Source organism: Adiantum capillus-veneris, chromosome 30, assembly GCF_014529385.1.
Source record: "Adiantum capillus-veneris isolate H3 chromosome 30, ASM1452938v2, whole genome shotgun sequence".
In the NCBI taxonomy this organism is placed as follows: Eukaryota; Viridiplantae; Streptophyta; class Polypodiopsida; order Polypodiales; family Pteridaceae; genus Adiantum; species Adiantum capillus-veneris.
In genome coordinates, this window is record NC_140960.1 from 45705047 (window position 1) to 45731680 (window position 26634).

Here is a 26634-nt window from a genome sequence, read left to right on the forward strand (position 1 = left end):
ATTTATTGTAGCTTTGTGGATTTCCGCAAAGCATTTGACATGGTACCGAGAGCTCGATTGATGCGCCAAATGTAGGAGATGGGGGTGCCCATAGTGTTGATTTGGGGGATTATGGCTCTATACAGAACAATGATGGGACATGTACGCACCCCGGAGGGGATATCTGATTTAGTTCATTCCACCATTGGGGTGAAATAGGGTTGCCCATTGTCTCCTACTCTATTTGGTATGTATGTTGATGAGCTGTCTGATTACATTGACAGAGGGTGATAGAGGTGCCCAAATGGCAGGGACGTGGATCCCATTGTTGCTATATCCTGATGATATTGTGTTGATCTCTCTGACTCACCAGAGTTATGCAACGACAGTTGGATGCATTACACAATTTTGCAGAGGATAGTGGATTGTCTGTAAACCTTGGTAAAACCAAGGGTATGGTGTTTAACACCACACCACACTAGATCAAGAGATCAGCACCGACTTTCACATATGGTCAGGAGATTGTGAAGTATACAAATGCATACACTTACCTTGGGGTTGTCTTCACTGGGCCGAGGTTTTCTTTGGGGAGAGTAGCAAAGACTAGACTGACTAGAGCTCGGCCCTGGGAGGCTTGGACAGGATGTGTTTGCAGGCTATTGAATTGTGGATTCATTACACAGTTTTGCACAGGATAGTGGATTGTTTTTAAACCTTGGTAAAACCAAGGTTATGGTGTTTAACACCACATCACAGTGGATCAGGAGATCAGCACCAACTTTCACATATGGTCAGGAGATTGTAGAGTATACAGATGCATACACTTACCTTGGGGTTGTCTTCACAGGGCCGAGGTTTTCTTTGGGGAGAGCAACACAGACTAGACTGACTAGAGCTTTTGCGGCCCTGGGAGGCTTGGAGAGGATGTGTTCGCAGGTTCAGTTTCAGGAACCTCCAACGAAGTTATGGCTCTTTGATACTTTAATAGCCTCAGCTATGTTGTAAGGGGTGCAAATATGGGGACCTTCTGTAGGCCAGGATGGTTGAGACGTATAGAGAGGCCCTTGGTATCTATGATCTCTCGACTGATCAGAGCCAAGGCCTCCGTACCCCACGCTATCATTCGAGCAGAGCTAGTTGCCCCTCCTATGGAGATTGAGGCTCTTACCAGATCAGTCTCCTTTGTGCACAGCTTGTGGGATACTACTAGAGACAGATATGCTAGACTCGCCCTTGAATCTTCCAGACAGTTAGCTCTTTAGGGGGACATTTCATGCTGGTATGCATTGATGACGTCATGGTTCCAGACGCATGGCTTCACCATGGACAGGCTGCCCCCTTTCCAGTACTCTCTTCAGGTGTCACAAGGACGTGGCAACTGCTAACCTTAGTTGTTGGTTTCTTTCCAATGATTTTTGTTTAATTTTTGAGACCCTCTTTTTGAAGTTGCAAATGGTCAGACATTGTATGGCCAATGTGAACGGTAGTTTCACCCGTAGACGGGAAGTTGGTCGGCACTGGAACTCGTATAGTAAAAGGATGTCTAGGCTCAGTTCAAAATCATCTAGGTCCCCTCGCCGCACTTAATAAGTTGGTGGATACTAGGAAATTAACTCCATAGAGGCACATTGACAAGGTGGGGTCACCCAGAGAAAATCACCCGAGAATTGGGCTACATTGCATCTTTGGATGTGGTCCCAGTGGTGAGAGACGGTCAGATGACCAGTGAAAGTCCAATGAAAGCATCTCCTAAAATTTAGGAAACTGGTATTTTGGGCCATGATATCTATTCGCAACAGTAGCTCCGGAATGACAAGAGGAACATTTTATTACTCTACGCTAAGTCAACTAAGCAACTGGTTGAGATATTTTTAGACCAAAAGGTCCAAAGTGGAAAATTAATGCATGAGTGCCACTTGGCACATTTTTGGCCATTTTTCCAACTTAAGAGAGAGAGAGTGCCACAAAACGGGAGCGTACACGAGCACTTAGAAAATCTGAAAATTATAATTCTTTGAAAACATGAGAAGGGAGAAGATCGACACAGTATTGGGGACCAGAAGATGGGCTGGTCCCCCCCCCCCGTTAAGAGTATTCTTTTATTCAGGGAGAATTCTTATACAAGCACGAGAACCCGAGGAAACCCCTCCGTTCTGTAGTCTTAGACCCGAAGGTCGTGCTTTCCCATAAAGGGCTTCGGCACAAGGCTATTCCTTCCCGTGAGAGACTTAGGCGCGAAGCCGTACTTTCCCATAAGGGACTTAGTCGTGAAGCCGTACCTTCCCGTAAGGGACTTAGGCGTGAAGCCGTACTTTCCCGTAAGAGACTTAAGCGTGAAGCCGTACTTCCCGTTAAGGGTCTTCCCGTTAAGGGTCTTCCCGTAAGACGGGAGATTCCTGCAAAACAAACCACACAAACACGCGACAACAATTCATATGGCAAATCCACAATAAATACCTATTGCTCTTGCGCGGGAAAAAGCGACTTCCGTGCTTCGTAGTCTCGCGATCTCTTGCGGCAGAGTCTTCTCTTACTGACGTTGGTACCCCCTTTGAGTGAGGGCATGTGGTGCTTTTATAGCTCCCTGGCCACGGCACGAATAGCTGCTCCCGTAGAGATCGCGGCCGGTTTTTTTTTTTTTTTTTTTTTTTTTTTTGTGTTGTTCTACCCGAAATAGGGAGAGAGAATTCACTGGCTGGTTTTGTTCCTCGTCTTCTAAGTGGCTGCCCACTTATTAAGTGGGCGGCCGACATATTTTAAAATTGGTCTGAACCTGCCCAAAAACTCAATAAAACCTTATAAGTTAAAACCAATGCATTTCACAACACTTCCCAGGCGTCCCTGGATGCAACCACATGCACGAATGCAATGCAAACATCGATTCCTTGCGGGAAAGCGTCTGCCTTCCCGCGATTGTTCCTGCTTTTCGTAAAAAGCTTCATTGAACCCATCTTTATTCTTGTGCTTGCGTTCTTACGCGTATTTTCTTACTCAGTTCGGATTTCCTCCTTAGCCTACGGGATGCCCCCTTTCTGATGCACCCGTCACCCATCATGTGACGCATCAGGGACACCCGTAACCCGGCCCTTTCCACTGAACTTACGGAAACTCCTTCGCGATGTTTATCGTCACCCATCAAATGACACATCAGAGTTGTCCGTTCCTGATGGCATTTCCTGTAGCTACAATCTTTTAACAGTTCTTAGTGTACACATTAAAATATCCTAATTTCATAAAAAGAAATTAATCATTAAAAATAAGAAATAGTCCAATTAGCAACATCCCTTTGGCTTCTAAACAGTTGACCTCAACTGTAGTGCTTCGACATATACCTCCAATATCTCGGGATAAGCTGCTAATTCCTCCTGCGTCATCCACTGAGCATCTAAGTTCGAATAATTCTTGAACTTAACCAAATACTTCCGTGTTATCTTTCTGGACTTAAGGGGCCGCTCCTGATGTCTTACAATCTGCTCCGGTTGGAGCATTTCTTCTGTTTCCTCAACCTCAAGAGGTTCCTCAACGCTAGGCTGGCTCGGAGGCGGTCCGACATACGGCCGGAGTAAACTGACATGGAAAGCATTATGGATCCTCCAATTAGGCGGTAGCTCTAATCGGAAAGTGGCATCATTCACTCGCTCAGTAATCTTAAACGGCCCATAATAACGGGTAGAAAGTTTTACCACTTTCCCCTTATGAGACGCTTGTTTCTTAAGTCTTGCCTTCTCAAACTTGAGTAAGACTAACTGTCCGACTGTTAAGTCTAGATTCCTCGTGTGCTTGTCTGCAACTTTCTTATGCTTTTCCCGAGAGCGTAGAATAGCTCTCCTAACTTGCCCGTAGGCTGCGTCCAAATCGCGGACAAATTCATCTGCTGCAAAGATCTTATCCTTAGTTAAAAGGATGGGTGGAAGCAAAGGCTTACCATAGAGAATCTCAAAAGGTGCTTTCCCCGTCGATGAGTGTATGGTATTGTTATATGCATACTCGACAAGAGGCAAATATTTCTCCCAGTCATATTGCCGGTCTGACACATAAGCTTTTAACATATCCAATACTGTGGAGTTGGCTATCTCACTCTGCCCGTCCGTTTGAGGATGGTAGGCAGATGAGAAATTCAGCTTTGTACCAAGATTATCCATCAAGGCACGCCAAAAATTTCCCGTCATGCGAGGATCTCGATCACTCACAATAGACTTAGGCATTCCATGATGCTTAAAGATCTGTGCTAGAAAGACCCCAGCCATATGATTTGCTTTGATCGTTTTCTTGACTGGTATGAAGTGTGCTTGCTTGCTAAACCTGTCCACAATGGTCCAGATCGCGTCATTTCCAGTCTGAGTTCTAGGGAGGTCCATGATGAAGTCCATGGCAATACTTTCCCAAGGTTCATTAGGCACAGGCAAAGGTTGTAGCAACCTAGGCGTCTTATGCTGATCATACTTCACTTTTTGGCAAACCAAGCATTCCCTGACATACTTATCAATGTCTGCTTTAAGACTAGGCCAAAAGAAATATCTTTCCATTGCTAAGGTCGTAGGGAGAATACCCCGATGACCCGCATAAGGCGAAGCCTGTGCTTCATCCATGATCTTATTTCTTAATGGTTCCGCCACACATATGGCCTGATGGTGGTAGAGATAACCGTCCCGAATGGAATAGGGAAACTCATTCTCTCCACGATGTAGCTTTCCCCAAATGGTGGAGAAGTCTGGATCATTCGGATACAAATCCGGTAGTGCTTCTAATTCTTGGTGATACACCGAAGTGATAGCGTTCACCCTTGGCCGCCTAACCAATGCGTCTGCGACCACATTCTTGCTCCCAGCCGTGTGAAGGATCTGGAAGTGAAACATAGACAAAAAGTTTGCCCATCTCATCTGCTGCTCAGATAGTTTCCTTTGCGTAAGAAAATACCGCAAACTCTGGTGATCAGTCTTGATCACAAAATCCGCTCCTAGCAGATAGTGCTTCCAGTTGGATAAGGCATGAATCACAGCCGTGAGTTCCTTTTCGTAGATTGATGCATGCAACTCTCCATCCTTAAGCAGTCTGCTTTCATAAGCCATTGCATGGCCTTCTTGGTTTAACACTGCTCCGATGCAATCGCCTGAAGCATCGCAGTGAACCTCAACAAACCACACAAAGCAATAATTCTCAAAGCGTATCAACACCTTATACCTGTCGCTCCGATGCAATCGCCTGAAGCATCGCAGTGAACCTCAACAAACCACACAAAGCAATAATTCTCAAAGCGTATCAACACCTTATATCTGTCGCTCCTTGCTCGGAAAAGCGATCTCCGTACTCAGTCATCACACGAGCACTTGCCGTTACCGTCGCCAACCCGTGCTCCAGAATCCCAACGCTAGCACTCTCTGTTGCTTCCGGCCTGTCGGAAACTGAATGCTTGCTGCCCTTTTATAGGCTCTGGCACCCGGCGGGAATAGCAGCCGAAAAAGCAGAGCCCTGGCGCCCTAGAGAGAGGAGAGAGAAGAATCATTGATTCTAGCGCTTTCTAGAGAGAGGAGAGAGAGAGATCGTAGATTTCAGCTCCCTGCGTAGCTTTTAGCGCTAGCTTTTTTTTTAATAAGAGCCTTGCTTTATTTTATTAATAAAAGGGCTGGTCACTTAAAAGTAACCGGCCACTTTATAATATAAAGTGTGAACCTGTTCAAACTTTAAAAACTCACTCAGTTAGTGAAAGCAATGCTACACGAACACATTCCAGGTGTCCCCGAGTGCAGGACACGGCACAGATGCAATGCAGACACAGACTCCTCGCGGGAAAGCATCTGCCCTCCCGCGAATGTTCCTGCTTTTCGTAAAAAGCTTCATTGAACCCATCTTTATTCTTGTGCTTGTGTTCTTACGCGTACTCCTTCGCGATGTTTACCGTCACCTATCAAATGACACATCAGAGTTGTCCGTTCTTGATGGCAGTTCCTGTAGCTACAATCTTTTAACAGTTCTTAGTGCACACAATAAAATATCCTAAAAAAGAGATTAATCATTAAAAATAAGAAAATAGTCCAATTAGCAACATCCCTCTGGCTTCTAAACAGTTGACCTCAACTGTAGTGCTTGGACATATACCTCCAGTATCTCGGGATAAGCTGCTAATTCCTCCTGCGTCATCCACTGAGCATCTAGATTCGAATAGTTCTTAAACTTAACCAAATACTTCAGTGTTATCTTTCCGGATTTGAGAGACCGCTCCTGATGACTTACTATCTGCTCCGGTTGGAGTATTTCTTCTATTTCCTCAATCTCAGGAGGTTCCTCAGCACTAGGCTGGCTCGGAGGCGGTCCCACATACGGCCGGAGTAAACTGACATGGAAAGCATTATGGATCTTCCAATTAGGCGGTAGCTCTAATCGAAAAGTGACATCATTCACTCGCTCAGTGATCTTAAACGGCCCATAATAACGGGTAGAAAGTTTTACCACTTTCCCCTTATGAGACGCTTGTTTCTTAAGTCTTGCCTTCTCAAACTTGAGTAAGACTAACTGTCCGACTGTTAAGTCTAGATTCCTCGTGTGCTTGTCTGCAACTTTCTTATGCTTTTCCCGAGAGCGTAGAATAGCTCTCCTAACTTGCCCGTAGGCTGCGTCCAAATCGCGGACAAATTCATCTGCTGCAAAGATCTTATCCTTAGTTAAAAGGATGGGTGGAAGCAAAGGCTTACCATAGAGAATCTCAAAAGGTGCTTTCCCCGTCGATGAGTGTATGGTATTGTTATATGCATACTCGACAAGAGGCAAATATTTCTCCCAGTCATATTGCCGGTCTGACACATAAGCTTTTAACATATCCAATACTGTGGAGTTGGCTATCTCACTCTGCCCGTCCGTTTGAGGATGGTAGGCAGATGAGAAATTCAGCTTTGTACCAAGATTATCCATCAAGGCACGCCAAAAATTTCCCGTCATGCGAGGATCTCGATCACTCACAATAGACTTAGGCATTCCATGATGCTTAAAGATCTGTGCTAGAAAGACCCCAGCCATATGATTTGCTTTGATCGTTTTCTTGACTGGTATGAAGTGTGCTTGCTTGCTAAACCTGTCCACAATGGTCCAGATCGCGTCATTTCCAGTCTGAGTTCTAGGGAGGTCCATGATGAAGTCCATGGCAATACTTTCCCAAGGTTCATTAGGCACAGGCAAAGGTTGTAGCAACCCAGGCGTCTTATGCCGATCATACTTCACTTTTTGGCAAACCAAGCATTCCCTGACATACTTATCAATGTTTGCTTTAAGGCTAGGCCAAAAGAAATATCTTTCCATTGCTAAGGTCGTAGGGAGAATACCCCGATGACCCGCATAAGGCGAAGCGTGTGCTTCATCCATGATCTTCTTTCTTAATGGTTCCGCCACACATATGGCCTGATGGTGGTAGAGATAACCGTCCCGAATGGAATAGGGAAACTCATTCTCTCCACGATGTAGCTTTCCCCAAATGGTGGAGAAGTTTGGATCATTCGAATACAAATCCGGTAGTGCTTCTAATTCTTGGTGATACACCGAAGTGATAGCGTTCACCCTTGGCCGCCTAGACAATGCGTCTGCGACTACATTCTTACTCCCAGCCGTGTGAAGGATCTGGAAGTGAAACATAGACAGAAAGTTTGCCCATCTCATCTGCTTCTCAGATAGTTTCCTTTGCGTAAGAAAATACCGCAAACTCTGGTGATTAGTCTTGATCACAAAATCCGCTCCTAGAAGATAGTGCTTCCAGTTGGATAAGGAGTGAATCACAGCCGTGAGTTCCTTTTCGTAGATTGATGCATGCAACTCTGCATCTCTAAGCCGTCTGCTTTCGTAGGCCACTGCATGGCCTTCTTGGTTTAGCACTGCTCCGATGCAATCGCCTGAAGCATCGCAGTGAACCTCAAATGGTTTCCTTAGTCAGGCACTATCAAAATAGATCCATGGCTTAGCAAGTACTTGAGCCGATCAAAAGCTCCTTGTTGTCTCGATCCCCATCTGAAAGGAATCTTCTTCTTTGTCAAGTCATGAAGTGGTCCTGCGACATGAGCAAATCCTCGGACAAACCTTCGATAATATGAACATAATCCCAGAAAGCTATGTACATCAGGTACCGTAGTAGGAATAAGCCAATCTTCTACCACTCGGATCTTGGCAGGATCCATACTCACTTGATTGTGAGAGACTATATGGCCGAGATAGTGTATCTCAGAGAGAAAGAACTCGCTCTTCTTTGCATTTACATGCAGCTCATGCTTTCGCAATTCTTGAAACACTAAGTCCAAGTGCTTCCGATGTTCCTCTTCTGACTTAGAGAAGATGAGTATGTCGTCAAAGAATACTCCCGTAAAAGCTCGATACGGGCTGAAAATGCGGTCCATCATGCGATTGAACGTCGCAGGAGCATTGGTCAAGCCGAAAGGCATTACCAAAAATTCATATAATCCAAAGGTTGTGCGGAAAGCAGTCTTATGGACATCCTCAGGGGCGATCCGTATCTAGTGATACACACTCTTTAAGTCTATGCGACTAAAGACACTTGCACCCTGCAACTTATCAAGTATATCATCAATCCGAGGGATCGGAAAGCGATTCTTGATTGTGATCTTATTTAAAGACCTATAGTCTATGCACATTCGAAACGTGTCATCTTTCTTCTGCACCAGTAAAACTGGAGAGCAGTAGGGTGAAGCAGTTGGCCGTACTAACCCTTTCTCTAGAAGCCCGTTGACTTGCTTCAAAATTTCCTCTTGTTGAGCAAGACTTACCCGATAAGGGGGTTGATTGGGAGGCGAGCTACCCGGTATGAGATCTATGCGGTGATCTTCCAGGCGTACCGGAGGGAGTTCATCAGGAAGTGTTTCCGTGAAACAATCCTTGTACTTTTCAATAAATTGAAGACGCTTAATTTCCAGACTAGAGAGAGAGTCCCTACTAGTTTTATCCTTTGCAAAAATCAAGTAAGCAGAAACACACTTCTTCATTTCTTTCTTAATGGAGATATGGCTTACAATTGGGAACTGCCAATCTCCTACATCAGCATGAATCTTTATTTTCTTACCCCCATGATCAAAAGTGAGGGTCTTTTCCACATAATTGGGAATAGGTGTCATGTGGAAGTGCCATGGCATACCCAAGATGATATCACATCCCTCGATGGGTGCCATAAAAAATGATTCGCGGTCCTTATACTCGCCAATCCGAAGATTGAGCTGTCCTTGCACGGGAGTTGCATTGGTTGTCAACCCCTCGAATGCCGATCCGGATGTAACCGGTGTGCCAAGCTGAGCCGGTGTGAGGCACAAATGTTCCGTAGTATCCAGGGAGATGAAGTTATCCGTGGATCCTGGATCATAAAGAATCAGTACTCGCTGGTTGTTCAAAGACCCCCAACCCTTCAGAAGTTGACGCTTTCCTTTCTCCGTTTCTGTGTTTCCTTGAACATCTGGAATTGAGTTCGAGCTTGGCGGTGTGGGTTCCTTCCTTGCTTTCTCTTGCCTCATAGAGGCTTGTTCTTGCCGTTGCTGCTTTAGCGGGCAATCCGGTTTCATATGTCCTTTCTCGCCACAGTAGAAGCATCTTCCTTCCTCTCTGAAAGTTTGAAGTTGAGTAGGAGAAAGATACTTAGTTCGCTTGCCATTGCCCTTTGGCTTCTTAGAATGGTCATCGTCCCTAGATGGAGGACGTTTTCTTCCTTGGCCCCCTTGGTCATCGTAGACCCCTCTTTGTCTTGCACGATAAGTGCTATGCTCTTGGGCGTCCCAGTTGAGTGCAAATCCTCAGCAATGATTGCTGACTCCATCATCCTCTGAAGAGTATCATGCGGATACACTTTCATACTCTTTCGAAGCTGCGGTTGAAGACCCGCTTCGAACTTTCGTTTCTTGTCCTCGTCGGCAATCTTTATGAAGGGAGTGACCTTCAGAAGAACCTACCAATACTTGTCCACATAAGTCGTTACTCTTTCATGTTCCTTCTGGGCAAGCGAGTCCCATTCCTTCCGTATGTCCTGCTCGAAGTCAGGTGGAAGAAATTGTTCATAAAATTCAGATTTGAAGCTCTCCCAAGTTCTGGCCTGAGAACCTTCCAGAATCTTGGCTAACCACCAATTACATGCCGTTTCCTTGAGGTGCATCCCCACATGGCGTAATTTGGATCTTTCTGTGAAGTGCCCATTGGTAAAGGCAACTTCAAACTGTCTGATGAAGGACAGTGCTTTGGAGACGTCTCTCCGTCCGTTGTAGGTTTCGAACTTGATGTCCTTGTCGCCCGATTTGAAGACTCTCATGCGATGTTGAGACTTGCGACCATGCTTCTTGAATCGAGGCTTATCTTTAGGTTGATGTAGGGTAGTAGTAGTAGCGGCTTCCTTCTTCTGACGAGACGATCGAGAAGTAGAAGTATAATCAGGAGAGTAAGATGGAGATGAGATAGAGATGTCCTTGCTCTCGTCTAACAAAGAGAGCGCTTTTTCCTGGCCTTTCCTTGGAGTAGGCCGTTCATTCCGATTCGAAGATCCTTTGTGCACCTTGGCACGTTCTTCTTCTCTTGCCTCCTGTGGTCTCACGCCAACAGTGTTGTCTGGATGCTTGGCTGCATCAGTTCCATTCGTTTTCTTCATTCCGCCCAAGAGCTTTTGGACATCTGGCAATAGTAAGATTTGTTGCAAATCCGCAAGCTGTGCTTGCACTTGTTGAAGCTCCTCTTCAACACTTCTCCCTTGGCCCGACATGGTTCTTCCCGTTCTTCCCGGAATCGCCCTTCTTTGCAGAGAAAGAGAGGAGTCCGAGCTCTGATACCACTGTCACAAAACGGTAGCGTACACGAGCACTTAGAAATCTGAAAAATAAAATACTTTGCAAAAGGGAGAGAAGGGAGAAGATCGACACAGTATTGGGGACCAAAAGATGGGGTGGTCCCCCCCCCGTTAAGAGTATTCTTTATTCAGGGAGAATTTTTATACAAGCACGAGAACCCGAGGAAACCCCTCCGTTCTGTAATCTTAGACCCGAAGGTCGTGCTTTCCCGTAAAGGGCTTGGACGCAAGGCCGTTCCTTCCCGCAAAGGACTTAGGCGCGAAGCCGTACTTTCCCGTAAGGGACTTAGGCGTAAAGCTGTACTTCCTGCGAGGGGCCTCCCGTAAGACGGGAGATTCCTGCAAAAGAAACCACACAAAGCAATAATTCTCAAAGCGTATCAACACCTTATACCTGTCACTCCTTGCTCGGAAAAGCGACCTCCGTACTCAGTCGTCACACGAACACTTGCCGTTACCGTCGCCAACCCGTGCTCCAGAATCCCAGCGCTAGCACTCTCTGTTGCTTCCGTCTTGTCGGAAACTGAACGCTTGCTGCCCTTTTATAGGCTCTGGCACCCGGCGGGAATAGCAGCCGAAAAAGCAGAGCCCTGGCGCCCTAGAGAGAGGAGAGAAGAATCGTTGATTCTGGCGCTTTCTAGAGAGAGGAGAGAGAGATCGCAGATTTCAGCCCCCTGCGTAGCTTTTAGCGCTGGCTTTTTTTTAATAAGAGCCTTGCTTTATTTTATTAATAAAAGGGCTGGTCACTTAAAAGTGACCGGCCACTTTATAAAATAAAGTGTGAACCTGTTCAAACTTTAAAAACTCACTCAGTTAGTGAAAACAATGCTACACGAACACATTCCAGGCGTCCCCGGGTGCAAGACACGGCACAGATGCAATGCAGACACAGACTCCTCGCGGGAAAGCATTTGCCCTCCCGCGAATGTTCCTGCTTTTCGTAAAAAGCTTCATTGAACCTATCTTTATTCTTGTGCTTGCGTTCTTACGCGTATTTTCTTACTCAGTTCGGATTTCCTCCTTAGCCTACGGGATGCCCCCTTACTGATGCACCCGTCACCCATCATGTGACGCATGAGGGGCACTCGTAACCCGGCCCTTTCCACCGAACTTACGGAAACTCCTTCGCGATGTTTACCGTCACCCATCAAATGACACATCAGAGTTGTCCGTTCTTGATGGCAGTTCCTGTAGCTACAATCTTTTAACAGTTCTTAGTGCACACAATAAAATATCCTAAAAAAGAGATTAATCATTAAAAATAAGAAAATAGTCCAATTAGCAACAATTGCTAAGTGACTGGGCATGCACGGTCTATGAATAGATTGCAAGATCACTGCTAATCTAAACTGACTTGACTGACGGGAACCCTGCTATGGTGTAGCTTGTCCACGGACACATAGGGTTGGGATGTGTCACGTGACATACGGAAGGGAGCCTTCCGTTCCTTTAGTGAGAGAGTGCAAACGATCACAAACAAAGTGGTAAACACTGTGAATGAAGGTGCTGGACTGAGAGATAGAGAGAGAAGAATACGACACCAGAATGTTGTCAAACCCTCCTCCGAAGGCCCCACTCTCTATGGCGAGAGCGGTCTACTATTGATTGCACAAATCTCTACAATGCTATGGGCTTGCCGACAATGTCGACGACGATGAGGACGGCGACGAAACGGGCTGAAATCTGAAAACACTAATGTGCTGAAATCTGCAAATCTTGTATTTGCATTTTGACTCTATGTCGATGATGACGGCGATACCGACGATGCGATGACGACGCGCTGAAAACGCAGATGCTGAAATCTGCGTTTTCTGGGCTGAATCTGCAAAACAAGTGGCGGCGAGGATCTGCTGCAGGAAGGTGAGATTTGCGAGGTTTGGGGGCTATTCTGCGGAGTCTATATCAAACACACGCAAACAATGGAATCAAAACTTGTCTTTCTGATCTAAATCTATCAACTGTGGCAAATCACAATGGAAATGCCCATGCTTGATTGTCAATCTTTCTTGTGCTCTTTCGGATACTGTGTCATGCCAAGGAAGAGACATGGAATGTGAATTCCTTGAATGTAAACATTTCATCTTGTCATGAGTAATCCGCATACATCCGTGCGCATTTATGAGTGAATCGTGTTCAATGTACAATATGGCATGCCTATGAAAAGGGATCACATAAAGACGGTGACTAAAATACAAGAAACCATCATGAATGAAACACTCGAACAATGCGTGCTGACTAATTATGCGTACACATAATACTTCCCGTGGGGATTCTACTTCACATGGAGGTGGCGAAGAAGAATTTTTCCCACCAGGAGGTTTTTCCGACCCTCCCCCTTCCCCATCTACGCCAAGGATTACACCAAATCCTATGGAGGCTTTGGTCAAATCGATGATGGACATGATGAGACAACACGAAGCGTGGCACGAAGACAGAAAGACAAAATTGGATCGTGAATACGAAGAAAGAATGGCAGCCTTAGAGCGTGAGCGTGAGCAAGTTGTTCATTCCTCATCTCTCATTTCTAATGTGCAGGCGAAAATTGAAAAGAATCAGGAGAAGAAGACTCTCAGTCTTGTCTTCTCCAAAGCACGACACATGTTTTGTAGGATAAAGATGTGATTACTCACAATGATGATGATTTGCATGATAAAGATATGATAGGGCACACATTGGCACGGTTGTATGCATCCATTCTTGAACAACAACTGAGTAAATGGGCAGAAAATGAGGGCATACGAGCAGCAGGTCAGGCTGGATTCAGGAGGGGTTTCTCCACTTTGGACCATATTCTTACACTCAGAGCCATTATTGAGGAGGGTCGGGCACATGGGAGACGGATGTATTGTTGCTTTGTAGACTTCCGCAAGGCATTTGACACAGTGCCGAGGGCCAGATTGATGCACAGGCTACTGAAGTTGGGAGTACCCACAGAGATCATATGGGGGATCATGGCTTTATACGGCTCAGTGACTGGCCAGGTACGCACTCCTGAGGGGATTTCTGACATTGTTCATTCCACTATTGGAGTGAAACAGGGGTGTCCTTTGTCCCCTACACTTTTTGGTATGTATGTAGATGAGGTCTCTGACTACATTGACAGAGAGGGTGACAGAGGCGCTCAACTGGCAGGGACATGGATCCCTTTATTATTACATGCTGATGATATTGTGTTAATTTCAGAGTCGCCAGAGGGCATGCAAAGACATTTGGATGCATTGCACAACTTTGCAGAGGATAGTGGACTGTCTGTGAACCTTGGTAAAACCAAGGTTATGGTGTTTAACACCACACCACAGTGGGTCAAGAGATCGGCACCTACACTCGTATATGGCCAGGACACTGTGGAGTACACAGATGAATATACATATCTGGGGGTGGTATTCACGGGACCGAGGTTTACCCTGAGGAGAGCAGCAGAGACTAGACTATCCAAAGCCTAAGGGCTAGAGAGGATGTGTTCGCAGGTTCAGTTTCAAGAACCACGAACAAAACTATGGCTCTTTGATACTTTGGTTGCTTCAGCTATGCTTTATGGGGTCCAAGTTTGGGGACCATCTGTGAATCATGATAGTTGGAGGAACATGGAGAGACCCAATACTTGTCCACATAAGTCGTTACTCTTTCATGTTCCTTCTGGGCAAGCGAGTCCCATTCCTTCCGTATGTCCTGCTCGAAGTCAGGTGGAAGAAATTGTTCATAAAATTCAGATTTGAAGCTCTCCCAAGTTCTGGCCTGAGAACCTTCCAGAATCTTAGCTAACCACCAATTACTTGCCGTTTCCTTGAGGTGCATCCCCACATTGCGTAATTTGGATCTTTCTGTGAAGTGCCCATTGGTAAAGGCGACTTCAAACTGTCTGATGAAGGACAGTGCTTTGGAGATGTCTCTCCGTCCGTTGTAAGTTTCGAACTTGATGTCCTTGTCGCCCGATTTGAAGACTCTCATGCGATGTTGAGACTTGCGGCCATGCTTCTTGAATCGAGGGTTATCTTTAGGTTGATGTAGGATAGTGGCAGTAGTAGCAGCTTCCTTTTTCTGACGAGATGGTCGAGAAGTAGAAGTATAATCAGGAGAGTAAGATGGAGATGAGATAGAGATGTCCTTGCTCTCGTCTAGCAAAGAGAGCGCTTTTTCCTGGCCTTTCCTTGAAGTAGGCCGTTCATTCCGATCCGAAGATCCTTTGTGCACCTCGGCACGTTCTTCTTCTCTTGCCTCATGTGGTCTCACGCCAACAGTGTTGTCTGGATGCTTGGCTGCATCAGTTCCCTTCGTTTTCTTCATTCCGCCCAAAAGCTTTTGGACGTCTGGCAACAGTAAGATTTGTTGCAACTCCGCAAGCTGAGCTTGCACTCGTTGAAGCTCCTCTTCAACGCTTCTCCCTTGGCCCGACATGGTTCTTCCCGTTCTTCCCGGAATCGTCCTTCTTTGCAGAGAAAGAGAGGAGTCCGAGCTCTGATACCACTGTCACAAAACGGGAGCGTACACGAGCACTTAGAAAATCTGAAAATTATAATTCTTTGAAAACATGAGAGAAGGGAGAAGATCGATACAGTATTGGGGACCAGAAGATGGGCTGGTCCCCCCCCTCGTTAAGAGTATTCTTTTATTCGGGGAGAATTCTTATACAAGCGCGAGAACCCGAGGAAACCCCTCCGTTCTGTAGTCTTAGACCCGAAGGTCGGGCTTTCCCGTAAAGGGCTTGGGCACAAGGCCGTTCCTTCCCGTCAGGGACTTAGGCACGAAGCCGTACTTTCCCGTAAGGGACTTAGGCGTGAAGTCGTACCTTCCCGTAAGGGACTTAGGCGTGAAGCCGTACTTTCCCGTAAGGGACTTAGGCGTGAAGCCGTTACGGACCTTCCCGTAAGGGACTTAGGCGTGAAGCCGTACTTCCCGTTAAGGGTCTTCCCGTAAGACGGGAGATTCTTGCAAAACAAACCACACAAACACGCGACAACAATTCGTATGGCGAATCCACAATAGATACCTGTCGCTCTTGCGCGGGAAAAAGCGACTTCCGTGCTTCGTAGTCTCGCGATCTCTTGCGGCAGAGTCTTCTCTTGCTGACGTTGGTACCCCCTTTGAGTGAGGGCATGTGGTGCTTTTATAGCTCCCTGGCCACGGCACGAATAGCTGCTCGCGTAGAGATCGCGACCGTTTTTTTTTTTTTTTTTTTTGCGCTTTTCTACCCGAAATAGGGAGAGAGAATTCGCTGGCTGGTTTTGTTGCTTTATCTTCTAAGTGGCTGCCCACTTATTAAGTGGGCGGCCGGCATATTTTAAAATTGGTCTGAACCTGCCCAAAAACTCAATAAAACCTTTTAAGTTAAAACCAATGCATTTCACAACACTTCCCAGGCGTCCCTGGATGCAACCACATGCACGAATGCAATGCAAACATCGATTCTTTGCGGGAAAGCGTCTGCCTTCCCGCGATTGTTCCTGCTTTCCGTAAAAAGCTTCATTGAACCCATCTTTATTCTTGTGCTTGCGTTCTTACGCATATTTTCTTACTCAATTCGGATTTCCTCCTTAGCCTACGGGATGCCCCCCTTCTGATGCACCCGTCACCCATCATGTGACGCATCAAGGGCACCCGTAACCCGGCCCTTTCCACCGAACTTACGGAAACTCCTTCGCGATGTTTATCGTCACCCATAAAAAGACACATTAGAGTTGTCCGTTCCTGATGGCATTTCCTGTAGCTACAATCTTTTAACAGTGCTTAGTGTACACATTAAAATATCCTAATTTCATAAAAAGAAATTAATCATTAAAAATAAGAAATAGTCCAATTAGCAACAGAGAGAAGCATTGAAACAAAACATGGGTTGCATTTTTCAGCCGTATGGTGGATCGTTGTAGGTACCAAAGCTACTGTGTGCTTGCCTACCCTCTATGTACAGTGAAGTGCAAGAACTAAAGCCTTGCACATCATTCATTGCTCTCTCTCTCTCCCCTCTGTGCAGTTATGTGATACCCCACAAGAGGGCTTTTCATTTGACCTATGTATAGTTGTGTGGGTTCATGCACGATTGCCGAGGCAAGCGCCGCTTGCACAGGTACTAGATTAGCTAGTTGCTAATCACTCGCAAGTACAAGTGAATTTGGAGAGATTTTGAAACCAGCCTGTTCAATCCAAAAAGGGCGGTAGACTTTACTTCAAACCTTGATTTAGCTTTCACCCATTATTAGTCATCTATTTTACCTGTACTTTCAAGACACAACAAAGGGGAGAGGGATACAGGCTGCTAGATTGCACCTGTATGAGTAGACCGACACCAGATTGGCCCCTAACTTAGGCGCCCCTTTCGGTATTTCTTTATTGTTCAAAAGAGGGAATAAACGTTGTGGTTCCCTACAAGCTGCCCCGCACAAACTCGGCTGAATTTCCACTGTTCCGGCCTGATTTTGGCAGCATAACTGTACTAGGACACTTCACAGTCAGTATTCCCACACATTGAATGACTTTCCCGACGCATACGGGCACTTTGCAAAACCTGGCGAGAATCTGCAGCACGCTGAATTCTCTGTTTTCAGCCCTGAAAATGCGCCAGATCGCATGTATAGCGGTCCCCTTGCGTCCCCGAACCTCCTGGGGGTATTAGGGTCCGTTTAGGGCCAAAACCCTAAACCTGCAAAAATACACAGCAGGCTGTTATTTACTGTTTCGGGCTCCGTTTCGCGTGCCGGTCGCATCCTTAGCAAGTCCTCGAGCTCCCGCACCTGTAGGGCTACTTGCCCTTTGAATCGGACGAGATTTCTGGCGTGAAACCTCTCCGAATTCACCTGTACCTACGGGGGGATTAGCCGCTAGCTAATCCAGTACCTGTGCAAGAGGCTCTTGCCTCGGCAATCGCGCATGAACCCACACAACTGTACATTGGTCAAATGAAGAGCCCACTAGAGGGGCATAACATACTACCAAAGGGGAGAGAGAGGGCAGTGCGTAGTTTGCAGGGCATCACTCCTGGCACCGCACTGTGCATAAGAGGGAAAGCAAGCACTCCATAGCTCTTAACCTGTGACAAAAGCTGCAAATGAGCCTCTCCCAGCTTAAAATTCAGCGCCAACTCTCTCTTGCATTAGAAACTGCCCCAAAATGTGCCACTTGGCACATTTATAAGCATTTTCCCGTTTCGGGGTTGCCGTCTAAAAATATCCCAACCGGTTGCCCAGTTGACTTCACAGCAGAGTAAGAAAATGTTCCCTTTGTCATTCCGGAGGTAATGACGTCAACACATTTTCAGGTCCCAAAATAGCAGTTCCCTAAATTTTAGGAGATGCTGCCATTGTATCTTTCTAGGTCATCTGACCCTCTTTGTACACTGTGGCCACACCCAGAATTGAAATGTAGCCTCTGTAGCAAAGGATTCCACTTTGGCTAGTCAATGACCCCACTTTGGCTAACCATAGTCTTTGTCCAACCTTAGTGCTCTCTTGCCCTCAGGCCTGGACTCCCTCTGGACAGTTCCACACTAGCTATGCAATGCATGGCAGTTAGATTTCCCGAGGGGTGTTTCCAAAAAGTGAAAGTAAATAGATAATAAGAAAGAAATCAACAAAAAGGATAGATAGTAGTCACACGTTGGTGACATACCCCCCTCTTGAAATCTCGAACGTCCTCGTTTGCATCTATGTCGTTAATGCTCCTAGTCAACACTGATGTATTCAACACCTGTCGACACATACATGCTCATTGTCAACCCTGGGGTATTCAACACCTCGTCGACTCATGTATTGCTTGCGTGTGAACCCTGTCCCAATGACATAGTGGTAGCTTCGCACTGTGCCATTGCTTTGAGTCACTAACTTTCCAATGACAAAATGGTAGCTGCACATTTTGCCACTGTCTTATAGTACACGTTGGATCCCGTAACACTTTCGAGCATACCCAAACCGACAGTTTAAGAATGCAGTTACACATGTACTCTTCAGTAGAAGCAATCACTGTATCCTTGACAAACTGACAAGAAATACTCACTTCTATAGCACTAACCAAACTTTTGGACATTCCATAAGAGCAATTGCCAAACTGACAATCTGTACAGCTCTAACATTCATGTAACAGGTATTTCATTTGAGCTCACTTTAAATACCATGTACATCATTTGTTTCAGAAGCCATTGTCACACTGACAATCCATGTAGCTTTGAAACTCAAGGGGTCAAGGTAGGTTGCAAATCGAAGGCTTCCAGGTAAAGTGATAACACAGTTGGTGACTCTGCAAGTTCACCTTCTTCCATCCACTTAGCATCCATTGGTGGATAGTTCAGTAACGCCTAGCAACCTTGCCTTTCACTTTCCTTTCTTTGTGTGCCAAAATCTGTTCAGGGACCAAGATCTCGTCAAGTTCCTCGACTTCCAGCTGATCTTCAACTGGCATATCTTCTGGCACATCACCCACATAGGGTCTGAGAAGACTCACATGAAACGCATTGTGAATCTTCCAACTGTCAGGCAATTTCAACCTATATGCAACATCACTGATTATGTCGCATACTTGAAAAGGCCCATAGTAACGCATGCTGAGTTTTGGAAACAGTCTTTCCTTGCCCTTCATCTTCTTTAACCTTGCCTTTTCAAAGCGTAAAAGCACCCAATCACCAAGTGAATATACCACTTCACGACGGTGACGATCAGCTTTCTTTTGCTTTGCCTGAGTCCTTTCTAAGGCCACTTTGACCTTCTTGTACATTTCATCCATGTCCTGAACATACTTATCTGCTTCAAATATCTTGTCCTTTGTATGCAGTATGGGAGGAACTTTCTTGCCACCTTCAACTATCTCAAAGGGTGCCTTGCCAGTTGATGAATGCACTGTATTATTGTATGCATACTCCACCAATGGCAAATACTCCTCCCACTTTCCTTTATGCTCTGACACATAGCACTTCAGCAGATCTAGGAGAGTAGAATTTGCCTCTTCTGACTGCCCATCTGTTTGAGGATGAAATGACGAAGAGAATTTGAGCGTTGTGCCCATATTCTCAAACAAGCTCTCCAGAACAAACTTGTCATGCGTGGATCACGGTCGCTAACAATCGACTGTGGCATGCCATGATACTTGAAAATATTGCTCATAAACAAGCGTGCCATCTGATCTGGCTTTATCTTCTTCCTGACAGGAATAAAATGAGCCTGTTTGCTGAATCTGCAAATAATGGTCCAAATACCATCGTTTCCTGTCTGCGTTCTCGGAAGATCAAAGATAAAATCCATAGCAATACTTTCCCATGGTTTATCTGGAATAGGTAGTGGTTGCAATAACCCTGGTGCCTTTTGCCTGTCAAACTTGACCTTTCGGCATATTAGGCATTCTCGCACAAAGGCATCCACATCTCTTCTCAATGTAGGCCAGTAGAAGAATGTCTCAACCACTTTAACTGTAGCATCGATACCACGATGCCCTGCATACGGTGGGACATGACTCTCTTCCATAACTTTGCGTCGCAATGGCTTTGTGACACACAATCTGCCATGCATCATCATGAACCCGTCTTTAAGAAGATAGTGTTCATGACGTTGTCCATCCATTAGTTGCTCGAAGACCCTAGCCACAACGTTCTTCTTGCCTTCCACATGCACAATCTGAAAATGGAACATGGACAAGATATTTGCCCATCGCATATGCTTCTCAGATAACTTTGTCTGTGTCAAGAAGTATCGCAAGGTCTGATGGTCCGTTTGAACAACGAAATCTGCACCTAGCAGGTAGTGTTTCCAACTTAAGAGCGCATGAATCACAGCCAGTAACTCTTTCTCATAGACCTGCATGGTCATCTCTGGCCCTTGCAAAATTCTGCTCTCATAGGCTACTACCCTGCCATCTTGCATTAGCACTGCACCAATGCTACTACCGCATGCATCACACTGGACCACAAATGACTTCCTAAGATCTGGCAACACAATGACTGGATCTGAAGTCATCTTTTCCTTTAAGAGATTAAAAGCTGAAATCTCTTTCTGTGTCCATCTAAAAGTGACTGCCTTCTTTTGAAGAGCATGTAAAGGTGAAGCAATCTTAGCGAAATTTCAGATAAACCTTCTGTAATAGGAGCATAGTCCCAAAAAGCTTCGGACAGCATGCACCGTCTTCAAATTTGGCCATGACTTGATCGCTTCAACTTTTGTAGGATCCATTCTGACACCATGCTTTGAGACAATGTGTCCCAGAAAGTGAATCTCTTCCAGAAAAAAACTCACTTTTCTTTGCATTGATGAGCAACCTATGACTACGTAGCTCTTTGAACACAATGGCCAAGTGATGCCTATGCTCCTCTTCATTCTTTGAATAGACTATCATGTCATCAAAGAATGTACCAACAAACTGCTGGTGTGGACGGAAAATTCTGTCCATCATCCTATTGAACGTAGCAGGAGCATTTGTGAGACCAAAGGGCATCACTAAAAATTCATAAAGGCCAAACGTCGTTCTAAAAGCAGTCTTGTGCACATCCTCTGATCTAATGCGGATCTGATGGTACCCACTCTTTAGATCTATCCTGCTAAACATAGCTGCTCCTTCTAATTTGTCCATAATATCATCAATTCTAGGTATAGGGAACCTATTCTTGATGGTATTCTTGTTCAGTGCACGGTAGTCGATGCACATACACCATGAGCCATCCTTTTTCTGCACCAACAACACTGGAGAGCAGAATGGAGATGAACTGGGCTGAATCAGCCCCTTTTCTAACAGCTCCTGTACTTGGCCCATTATCTCTTTCTGCTGAGCCGCACTAACCCTGTACGGAGGCTTATTTGGTGGACTACTGCCTGGCACCAAATCTATCGCATGGTCCTCGGGTCTCTTTGGCGGTAATTGAGACGGTAATAAATCGGAAAAACAGTCACTATACTGTTGTAAAAACATTGACCTTTCTTTATCTAGCATAGATAAATTTGATTCATCACAATCTGACACTTCACGTGCAAAAACCAAGTACGCAGAAAGATGCTTTTTCATTACAGAAGTAATAGCAGAAGCTGATACAGTAGGAATAGACTCCCCTTTAAGCTTTACATCCAGAATGTGAGTCTTTCCCCTGCTCTGTACAGTGATCTTTTTGTTGTAGGCATCCATGATTCCCTGTACAAGAAACAACCAAGGAATACCTAACAACACATCACATCGTCCAGTGGCATGATGTAAAATTCTTCAGCATCTACATAGGACTGGATATGTAGACGCAACTTTCCAATGATGGGTGTCACAGCCTCTGTATGGCCAGGACATGCCAAACCTGCCTCTGCTGTATACCCCATCTCTTCAGGTCTGATTCCCAACTTTGAAGCCAATTCTGGGGAAATGAAGTTGGCTTTGGCCCCTGGATCAAAGAAGATAAGCACTGTTTGATCCCTGACCTTTCCCCATGCTCTGCAAAGCTCACTTGCATCTGAATTTGGCTTGTCGCCCACCGTATCTAGCACTAGACCAGCCATGGGCTTCTTTCCTTTCCTGTCCTCCTTGTCTTCAGAATCAGCTGGCCTTTTCTTTGTAGGACAATTGTAAGCAATGTGGCCAGGCTGCTCACATATAAAGCATTTGTTCTCTGTCCTCGGGACCTTCTTTTGCTCTTCTGACTTGCGAGGAAAACGTCTTTTCCATTTCTTTGCTGGTCCTTTTTCTGATTCAGCCGTAGCTTTGTCTTTCCCTGCGTTGGCTGACTCCTGAGTCCCTTTAGGAGCCTCATTGGGAACGTGCTTGGCTGAATTTTTCTTGCCTGATCCTACCTTGACGCCAGTGTTAAATTCACAATCTTCTCCCTTGAGCAAACCATAGCCGGTGTTTGCTACCTCGATGAGCTGCGTCAGAGTAGTGACTTTTGTCTTCGTGCAGTAGTCAATGACCCCACTTTGGCTAACCATAGTCTTTGTCCAACCTTAGTGCTCTCTTGTCCTCAGGCCTGGACTCCCTCTGGACAGTTCCACACTAGCTATGCAATGCAGGGCAGTTAGATTTCCCGAGGGGTGTTTCCAAAAAGTGAAAGTAAATAGATAATAAGAAAGAAATCAACAAAAAGGATAGATAGTAGTCACACACGCTGGTGACAGATTTCACGCGAGAAATCTTGTCCGATTCAAAGGGCAAGTAGCCCTACAGGTGCAGGAGCTCAAGGACTTTCTACGTATGCGACCGGCTCGCGAAACGGATCCCAAAACAGGGAAATACAGCTTGCTGTGTATTTTTGCAGGTTAGGGATTTGGCCCTAAACAGTCCCTAATACCCCCAGGAGGTCTGGGGACGCGAGGGTACAGCGGTACAGGTAATTTGGCGCATTTTCAGGGCAGAAAACAGAGAATTCAGCGTGCTGCAGATTCTCGCCAGGTTTAGCAAAGTGTTCGTATGCGTCGGAAAAGTCATCTATTGCGTGGGGATCTTTGGGGCCAACAGGTGTCGGTGTCTACTTGGTAGCGCTCTAGCTTCCAAGCCGTGTGTGTTTTAAGTATCAATTCCCGTTACAGGTTTTCTTTTGCAAAGTTTCTCTGTGTCCTAAAGTCTAAAGTAAAGTTTCGGGTGAAAGTCTACGTCTACCGCCCTACGGGCTGGTTTCAAGGTTCTGTTGCCAGGACATCAATCGCTTTTTCCTCAAGAAGTGAGCCTTGATTGTTTTGGGAAAAGACACAGAGTACAGGAACGCGGGATTACACTATGGCCGACAAAGGGAAGGGCATTATGAAAGAGGGTTCCTCTTCGAAGGACAGACAGGAAATACCTATGGTGTTCGAGATTGGCAAGAGCTCACAGCCACGACTGTCTGTACCTCCTATTGATGTGAATGTTCTTCCAGTACAGGGCTTTATGACTAGGCAACTTGAGGATGATGCGTTCAGGACTCACTTAGTTGCCACGGTGAATATGTTTTCGCAAATGGTGCAAAACCCAAGGTTTATGGAGTTCTTGCAAGCGCCACTAGTGCCACAACAAAATAGACAACCTACACCGCGAACAGAGCTTGTTGAGGCTCAAGCCCAAGTACTTCATGCGTCTCAGCAGGATAGGGAGAACTCGCATGTTGCGGAGTCAGGGGCTCCAAAACAGGTTCCTCCCATCCTTGAAAAGTTGGTTAGGACGCCTATTCCACAGGCTATGCCAGTTCAGCCCGCCACCTTTCAGAGCCCGCATGCTATCTGGAATGGACAGGGAACTTAGTTACCAGGCAACGCACCCAGTTTTTCCACCACCCACTGTACATCCTGTGTAATTCGGGGTTGGATTTGTGTTCCAGAGTATGGCTGGTTATGCGCCTGGAAGTCAGCCGTACATGCCAGGAACAGTGTTTGGGGGTGTGCAAGGCATGATGCCAAACCCCATGTATGGTAGCATCGATATGCAGCAAGGTTTTCAGAGCAACCAGGGCCAGTTTGGGGTGCCACAGGGTCATTTTGGCATGGCTGGTTTTTCTGGACAACAACCAGATATGGCACCTCTGACGCAAAATGTTAATGGCCAAGATGTGCCGATGATGCCTACTACAGTGCCCATGTTGCAGACTATTCCTTATGACAATTTGGGGGCACTGGAAAAGCCGAAAGCTTACAAAGAAGGTGGTGTAGCTGTAAAGTTTACCACTTTCAACGGCTTCGAGGATAAAGCAAAGGCTCTCACTTTCCTCCAGCAGTTTGATACAGCTTATGCAGGACGGAACTTTACACAGGCCTCTAAGGTCACAAAAGCTACCACTTTCTTGAAGGACAATGCACTTACATGGTGGACGACTTTGTAATGCAAGGACAGGCACCCGCCACTTGGGTCTACTTTAAGCAAATGTTTGCATCTGCTTGGCTGTCAAATGAATTTGAAGCCGACGTCATGACAGATTGGCACTAGCTTACTTCGGCTACATGCAAGAGCTTGTTGGAGTACAATCGGAGGTTTTGTAAAGCGTTACTCTCAGTAACCTCCTACAGATTTGTGCCATTGACAGAGCAGATAGAGAAGTATTGTTACGGGCTGCCTAAAGGGCTTCGGGACTACTATATCAAGAACAGAGTGGCTACCCTCACTCAGCTTATGGAAGTTGCTAACACTGGTCTTGCCTTGTTGAAAGAAGAGGACAGTGGGTTTCCGAGCAACGAAAAAGGAGGGCAGCGGAAGAAAAATTCAACGAAGAAGCCCTTTGTGAAAACGGCTCCTGAAGCGTCACAGGGGTCAGAAAAGACCAACAAGGATAAGGATTCAGCTGGGACTTCTGGAGCGCAGGCAAAGAAACGAAAAAGAAAGCCTTTTGTGCATAAGTCGCTCGAGGAAAAGAAGGTCTTAATGGCTGAAAACAAATGCTTTATATGCGAGCAGCCTGGTCACTTTGCTACCAATTGTCCACAAAGGAAAAGCCCAGCTACTCAGATGATAAAGAGGACCAAACAGGCAAGAAGCCTAAACCCACGGCAAGTTTGGTGCCAGATATGGTGGGTGACAGGCCCAATACAGATGCCAGCGAGCTATGCAGAGCATGGGGTAAAGTTAGAGATCAGACGGCACTCATCTTCTTTGATCCAGATGCCAAAGCAAACTTTATCTCACCACAGTTAGCTATGAAGTTGGGCATCAGAGCTGAAGAGATGGGACACACGGCAGAGGCAAGGTTGGCATGTCCTGGCCACTCAGAGTGTGTTACTCCCATTATTGGAAAGCTGCGTCTGCATATTTAGTCATATGTAGACAGAGAAGAATTTTATATCATGCCATTGGGAGGGTGCAATGCGCTACTTGGAATTTCGTTGATGTTCAGAGTACATGGCGTGTTGGATGCCTTCGGCAAGATGATCACCCTTGAGCGTAGGGACAAAACTCATGTTTTGGATGTAAAGCTCAAAGGGGAGTCTGTCCCTATTGTATCTGCTTCGGCTATCACTTCTGTAATAAAGAATCATCTTTCTATGTACTTGATTTTTGCATGTGATGTCTCAGATAATTGTCAGTCAAATTTATCTGTGTTAGATAAAGAAAGGTCAGCATTTTTGCAAGAGTTTAGTGACTGTTTTTCTGATTCACAACTGCTGTCAGAGAGACCTGAGGACCATCAGATAGATTTGGTGCCAGGGTGTAGCCCACCAAATAGACCTTTCTACAAGGTTAGCGCGACGCAGCAGAAAGAGATTATGGGCCAGGTTGAGGAGTTATTAGAGAAGGGGCTGATCCAGCCTAGTTCTTCACCCTTTTGCTCCTCTGTGCTCCTAGTACAAAAAAAGGATGGCTCATGGCGCATGTGTATTGATTACCGTGCGTTGAATAAGAATACCATCAAGAATAGGTTTCCTATTGATGATATTCTCGATCATTTAAAGGGAGTATTTCTTTATATTGCATCAACACAGTACAAGCTGGTACTCCAGACTCTGCACCTTCTCCAAGAAGCATGCACAGAATGAGCCCTTAGCACGTACTTGAAGGCCCTTGGCCTATGAAAAGCAGTTTACATGAAAAGCCTTCAAACTCAAAAAGCTTTTGGTCCAAAAGCAATGCCAAAAAGCTGCCAGCGTAAATCATGGAATTCCGTACAATTGCCATGTCAGCACTATCAGCGCGTTTTGCGGAAATCTGCCACGTCAATAATGTCAGCATGAAACGTGGAAATCCGTACAGTTCTGCCACGTCATCATGTTAGTGCAATTTCCGAATTTGTGTGTGTGTGTGTCCAGCTTTATTCTAATCCTTTATGTCACTTGGGGCCCCATCAGACGGGGTCCCCATAAGTTGGTAGGAGTTCTTCTTCTGTTACTTGTTCTTCTTAGGGTTTAGGACCCTCGGCCGGCATCTATAAGTTGGCTCCATTCTTCAGGGCTTTGACACGTCAACAGTTTGTGACAAACCCCGGGTGGAGACCCTTGCGACCTGGATGGCCT

The 26634-nt window shown here is 45.8% G+C and overlaps 1 protein-coding gene across 2 annotated transcripts in view; it reads right to left on the reverse strand.

Annotated features, from left to right (window-relative positions):
• LOC147417886 (Transducin/WD40 repeat-like superfamily protein) overlaps positions 1–26634 on the reverse strand; it is a 99089-nt gene that overhangs the window by 41841 nt on the left and 30614 nt on the right. The gene's annotated exons all lie outside the window — the stretch shown is intronic.